This window comes from Lactuca sativa, chromosome 5, assembly GCF_002870075.4.
Source record: "Lactuca sativa cultivar Salinas chromosome 5, Lsat_Salinas_v11, whole genome shotgun sequence".
In the NCBI taxonomy this organism is placed as follows: Eukaryota; Viridiplantae; Streptophyta; class Magnoliopsida; order Asterales; family Asteraceae; genus Lactuca; species Lactuca sativa.
In genome coordinates this window covers 192,977,371-192,982,995 of record NC_056627.2, presented here as the reverse complement: position 1 = coordinate 192,982,995, position 5,625 = coordinate 192,977,371, and positions in this window count along the sequence as shown.

Sequence of the window (5,625 nt, the reverse complement as noted above, 5' to 3'; positions counted from 1 at the left end):
CAGATCCGCCAGGGAGATAATGTGAGCAGTTCTTGCAGATCCTCGAATGAGCTTGAACTTAACGTTTGTGAATCTCCCCACGACATAAGGCTTCAGCACCCGAACGTTTACAATCTTCTGGGCGCTCCAGGTAAGATATTGAGGACGAGCAGCCTCCAGGTAGAAGTCAATGAGCTCCCTGTCAAGCTCATCGTTCGGATGCGGGACTTCAAAAATGTTAGAGAATGCGTGGAAGATGAATGCCTTTCGAGTCAGCGGCATATCAAACTGCGAATCGACAATGTTGTTGCAGTCGAATGATATAACCGGCTCGAGCCATAATATGCTTGGAGTTTCTATGGCCTCTTTTATCATACGTTCCCTGGTTCAGGCAGGGAAGAGCAGCTTTCAGCTCTCAAGGAGATCGTGGGCTTCTTTTTGCTTGCGTTCGGCTTCTTCAGCCTCACGTGCCACACGACTGGCATCGCCTTCAGCATTGCGACTGTTCTTTCTTTTTAACATGTCGGCAATGGTCTCCTTGTCTTCATCTTCATCTTCATCTTCCTCAGCTATGTTTTTACCTTTGTTCTTCACACCCGAACCCGAAGCATGATCAGCAGAGGGTGGTTCGGTTGCGTGAGTAGCTTTGAGGAAGGAGGTGGTTTTGATCCCTTCTTCTCATCTCCCCCTTGTTTCGGAATGGACACGAAACTCGGTAGGCCTTCAATCTTGCTTAAAAGGTCCATTGCTGGAGAGAGCTTTTCAGCGAGGGTACGCCTCACCGAATGGTTTAGGATGGGGTCGTGTGCTTCCAGGATGTTTGATAACGCTGCGTGGACATCCGAAACACACGTCTTTATTACCTCCCTTTCGGATCGAAGAGCTTCCAATTGTTGTTGGGAGTTGGAAAGTTGCGTGCTCTTGACCTTGAGGGCGGTTGTTTTACTCGCCAAGACGTCCATCAGAGAATTCTCGGCTGCAAGATCCTCTTGTAGCTTTGCCAGGCGGGCATCGATGGAGGCACGAAGTGCCGAGTTGTCGTCGCTGATATGTTGTCGGAGTGTAGCGAACGAAGACAGCTCCGTCGAGACAAACTTGGCCAATTGTTGAACAATTGGGTTCCAGAGTTGTCTTGGTGGCGTCGGCGCTTTCCTGCAAGGACTTCAGCAGGACGGAAGCGTCGGTGAATAGTTTATCGACTTTTTCGGTCGCTGCCTCACAGGCTCGGGTGGAGGCATGGATTGCAGTAGTTGCTGAGGCCACCGAATCATGTTGAGCCCTTGAAAAAGTGTCAACAATCTTCTGAAGGGCAGCTTCAGAAAGAGATGACTGCTGGTTGGTGGAGGAGGCGAGAAGTAGATCAACCTTCTCGTTTAGCTCTCGGAGATGCTTCTTTGTCACTGGAGCATCATCCTCCTCGTCACTTTGAACTTGAAACGGACTATAGTAGACCGAATCGAAGTTCATGTGATCACCACCAAGGTATTGGTTGTCGCCATCGGAGGCGTCTTCTGGAGATGGTGGGGGTGGTGAAGCTGGGGGTGTTGTGGGTTTGGTGGGTTCAGGTTGAGTGGGTGGGGGGTTAAATTTGGGTGTTGGTTGAGTATGGGTAGTTTGGGTGGTATGGGTTTCGGTTTGTGGTGGTTCGGTTACTGGAGGCGTTTCGGTAACTGGTGGTGTTTCGGTTGATGTGGTAAAGATGGGTGGAGGTATAGGGAAAGAGGTTGGAGGAATAGTGGGGTTTATGGTGGGAATGGAAATAGGAATAGTTGGTGGAGGTGAAGGAACTGGAGATTGATGAAGTTCCATCTCTGGGGTTGGGGACCGAGGTGGTGTGTTGCTTCGTTGAGGAGATTCGTCTCCTTGAGATCCTTCAGAGTCCGAACTTCCACCCTCAGATTCGCTTGAAGAGGAGGGAATAAGTAGCTTTCGCTTCTGTTGGGTCTTCCTTCTCTTCGGCTGTGGGGATGAAGCAGCCTTCGGTTGTTTCCTCTTTTTGGGAAAAGGTCCCTTTGGAGCTTTGGACACTTGCTTCCCCTTCTCTGCCTTTTTTCCCCTGCCCACCGGTTTGTTGGCATCATGAATCGACCTTAGCATGTCCGGTGTCAGTTCCCTCGGACCAGTTGGCCTAAACTCCTTGATCGTCCGGATCAGTCTGCTGTCGGAGGGCACATTACCATACATTGTCTCCGGGATGGAGCCAATGAAGGAAAATTTTGATGCATCTGAGACGATGATCTTCTTGGTATGGAACGTACCGATAGAAGACATCGATGCACCATCAGCAGTTGGAACATCAAACTTGTCCATAGCCCATCTTGTTATCAAGATCCAGAACCGGGCCAACGACACCTCAGAGTGTCGGGATGAGGAAGAGAGGCTCTGAATGAGCTGTTGCCATAGGACAAACCCATAGTCCAGGTTTATCCCGTTGTATACCCCATACATTATCGACAGGAAAAGACGACTTGCACCGTCAGATCCTGAGCTCCTCTCCGACAGGCCCTTGAAAAGGACTGTAAATAGACCATTCCACTGGGGCGGCAGGCAAGACTTCTTAAACTTTGCGACAGAGGTGAGAACCTCTGTGTATCCCATGTTGTAAAACATGTTATACAAATGGCCGATCGGAATCGTATCCGGATGAACTCTGGAAGGGTCAACGGCAAACCCCAGTATAGTGCAGAACCTTTGGCGGGAAAGGGAGGTCTTGTGTTCTGCAAGCTCGAAAAATACCCTGTCAACGCCCTTGTCGTAGTAAGCCGTCGCGTAGACCTGCGATAGGGCCACCATTGGCACAGTTTCAATTCTGGATAGTGCAGGTGCAAGCTGGGAATACTTGAGGCATTCTATGACTGGCGACATGTAGGAATCATACGCCAGTGGGTTAAGATCAATGACAAGACATTGTTGAGGTCGGATGGGAAGAATCTGTGAAGTTGCATGAACAGAAGAAGATTCAGCCATTGTTGCTGGTTTGGAGAAGAAGATGAATGGGAGAGTGTTTGGGAATATTTGTGCTTTGGAAATTCTGGAGGTAGTAAAAAGGTAAATGGTGGTATAGACGGCTTTTTATAGTGGGTGTTAGGAGAGAGAAAAGTCGTTTTAAGTCTCTTATGGAAATACGAAACGGGTTTTTGAGTGACTGATTGGTGACAGTTGGGGCGTGCGATGATCACGTAGGAGAGAGAGTGTCAGTTTCCTAGGATTACGCCGCCCAATAAACGCCGGTTCAGAGAGAGGAACCGTTTCCATTTCCACACGCGCCTTTAATGCCAGAGAGATGACGCTTCGATATCGCACACGCGTCCATAAGTGTCAGGAAAAGCGCGGCCGTTTCAAATTCACGCGCGCCTCCTTTTTACCGTCATTTGAATTTTTATCCCTTTAGCTCCCGCCGAGTCAGCAACTTTTCGTCTTATCCCTTTTAAACGGCAGTTTTGAATTAATGACCCACGTGGATAGTTTTTGACCACAACTTCATTATTAACCATCCAGTAATACTCCAGCCTGTAATTAATTAGCAACGGAATTTTGGAAAATCTAGGACTTTCGTGCAAAGAGTGTAAAAGAAAAAGAAATAAAGCAACTCTTTTAAGGATATTCTGTGATGTCAATGATGACACGAAACTGATGATCCCGGGCACGAATCTCTTCCTTCAAGGTCAAGAGAGACCTCAAAGTGTTAGTGTGGAATCCCGTTGAATTACGATCAAACACTTATTAATAAATGTTGAAAGGCTTCTTTTAATTAGGCTATTTAAGGGTGGTTTCGCTTTGATTCATCAATTCTATTCTTGATATAAGAAAGAAAATGAACAAAGTACTTGTGAGACCGGTGTAGCCTGTTGAACAAGTAGGTAGGAATTGATTTTGTATTGGCTTGGATTAATATAAAATCTCAGATAAAAATTTAAAATTGGATCCCTTGGGAAGAAATGTTATGGTGTGTAACAATTTCATGGGAATCACGCAAAAGAAAATTTGAGATATCATTAAGGTACATTCGTCAATTCATTGGTGAAAACTTGAGCAAATTAATTGGTCACCGTCAATTCGTTGGTGTTGAATTTTGGGTTTCGCTTAGCTCGTAATGGCACGAAACTAAGATCATAAACACAGATGTTGTGTAACCATAAACCTCAGTGGTAGTTTCTAAGAGTCTCAAGGGTTACGATAATGAAACGAATGTACTGGAGAAGAGTTATGGAGATGGTGTAAGAAAACATAGTACCTCTGCTGCGAAAATAAGGACCAAGCAGGAAACTCTTAACTCATGTGAGAAAAGAGTGAGGTAGCTCACGATGTGAATAAATGTGTTAGCCTTATTGGGAAGACAAGGTTTGTGTATACCAGGTCATGAAGGCTATTATTCAAAATCTTATGAGGCTTGGGACACATACAGCAGCATGCTTCTAGGGACGCTTAAGTAATTCAGCAAATATATCCTCACAAACGAAAGACCACGCAAAAAAATAAATAAAAGATTTTTGGAGTTTTTGAAATGTATAATAAAAATAAAAAATAATAAAAAAATTAGTTAGAAAAAAATAAGACCAAAAAAAAAAAAAAAACTGTTGAAAAAATATGAAAAACCGAACCCGAACGTTCGGTTGGTTTCGGTTGGGAAAAAGTTGAAAAACCGAACCCGAGCGTTCGGTTGGTTTCGGTTCTAGAAAATTTTGAAAAACCGAACCCGAACCTTCAGTTGGTTTCGGTTCCACAAAATTTTGGAAAACCGAACCCGAACCTTCGGTAGGTTTCGGTTTTGGAAAATTTTGAGAAACTAAGGAATTTAGACATACAAGAGATAAATACTATTAATACGAAGACAAACAAAATTGTACAAGAAATATACAACACAGAAAAACTACCTTTGAAGTAATGAGCGAGTCAGATGGTTGAACCGAACCCGATCGTTCGGTTGGTTTCGCTTCTTACGTTTGAAGTTGAGAGGTAGTGTGAGGGACTGACTCTGATTCCATCATACCTAGCCCTTGCAAAATTTTATTGAATGATGCTTCAGGAAGAGCTTTGGTAAAGACGTCGGCCAGTTGATCAGTGGTTCTTACGAAGTGAACTTCGACGTTTCCATCTTCCACATGATCTTTGATGAAGTGATACCTCAGTGCTATGTGTTTGGTTTTAGAGTGTTGCACTGGGTTATGACAGATCCTAATTGCACTTTCAGAGTCACAATATAGTGGGATGTTCTTCATATTGAGTCCATAGTCTCGAAGTTGACTCTGGATCCAAATCACTTGGGATGTGCAGGATGCAGCGGCAATGTATTCCGCTTCAGCAGTAGACAACGACACACACGTTTGTTTCTTAGATTGCCAGCTGACCAACTTCCCGTCAAGGAATTGACAGCCACCGGTTGTGCTTTTACGGTCGAGTCCACATCCTCCAAGGTCAGCATCAGAATAGGCTTGAACGAAGAAGCCTGAGTTGGATGGATACCATAGACCTAAGGAGGTGGTTCGCTTGAGATAGCGTAAGATGTTCTTCACTGCAAGCATATGAGGTTCACGTGGGTTTGCCTGAAATCGAGCACAATAACACACAGAAAACATGATATCAGGCCTGCTAGCAGTTAGATACATCAGTGAGCCTATCATTTGACGGTAGAGCGTGATATCGACA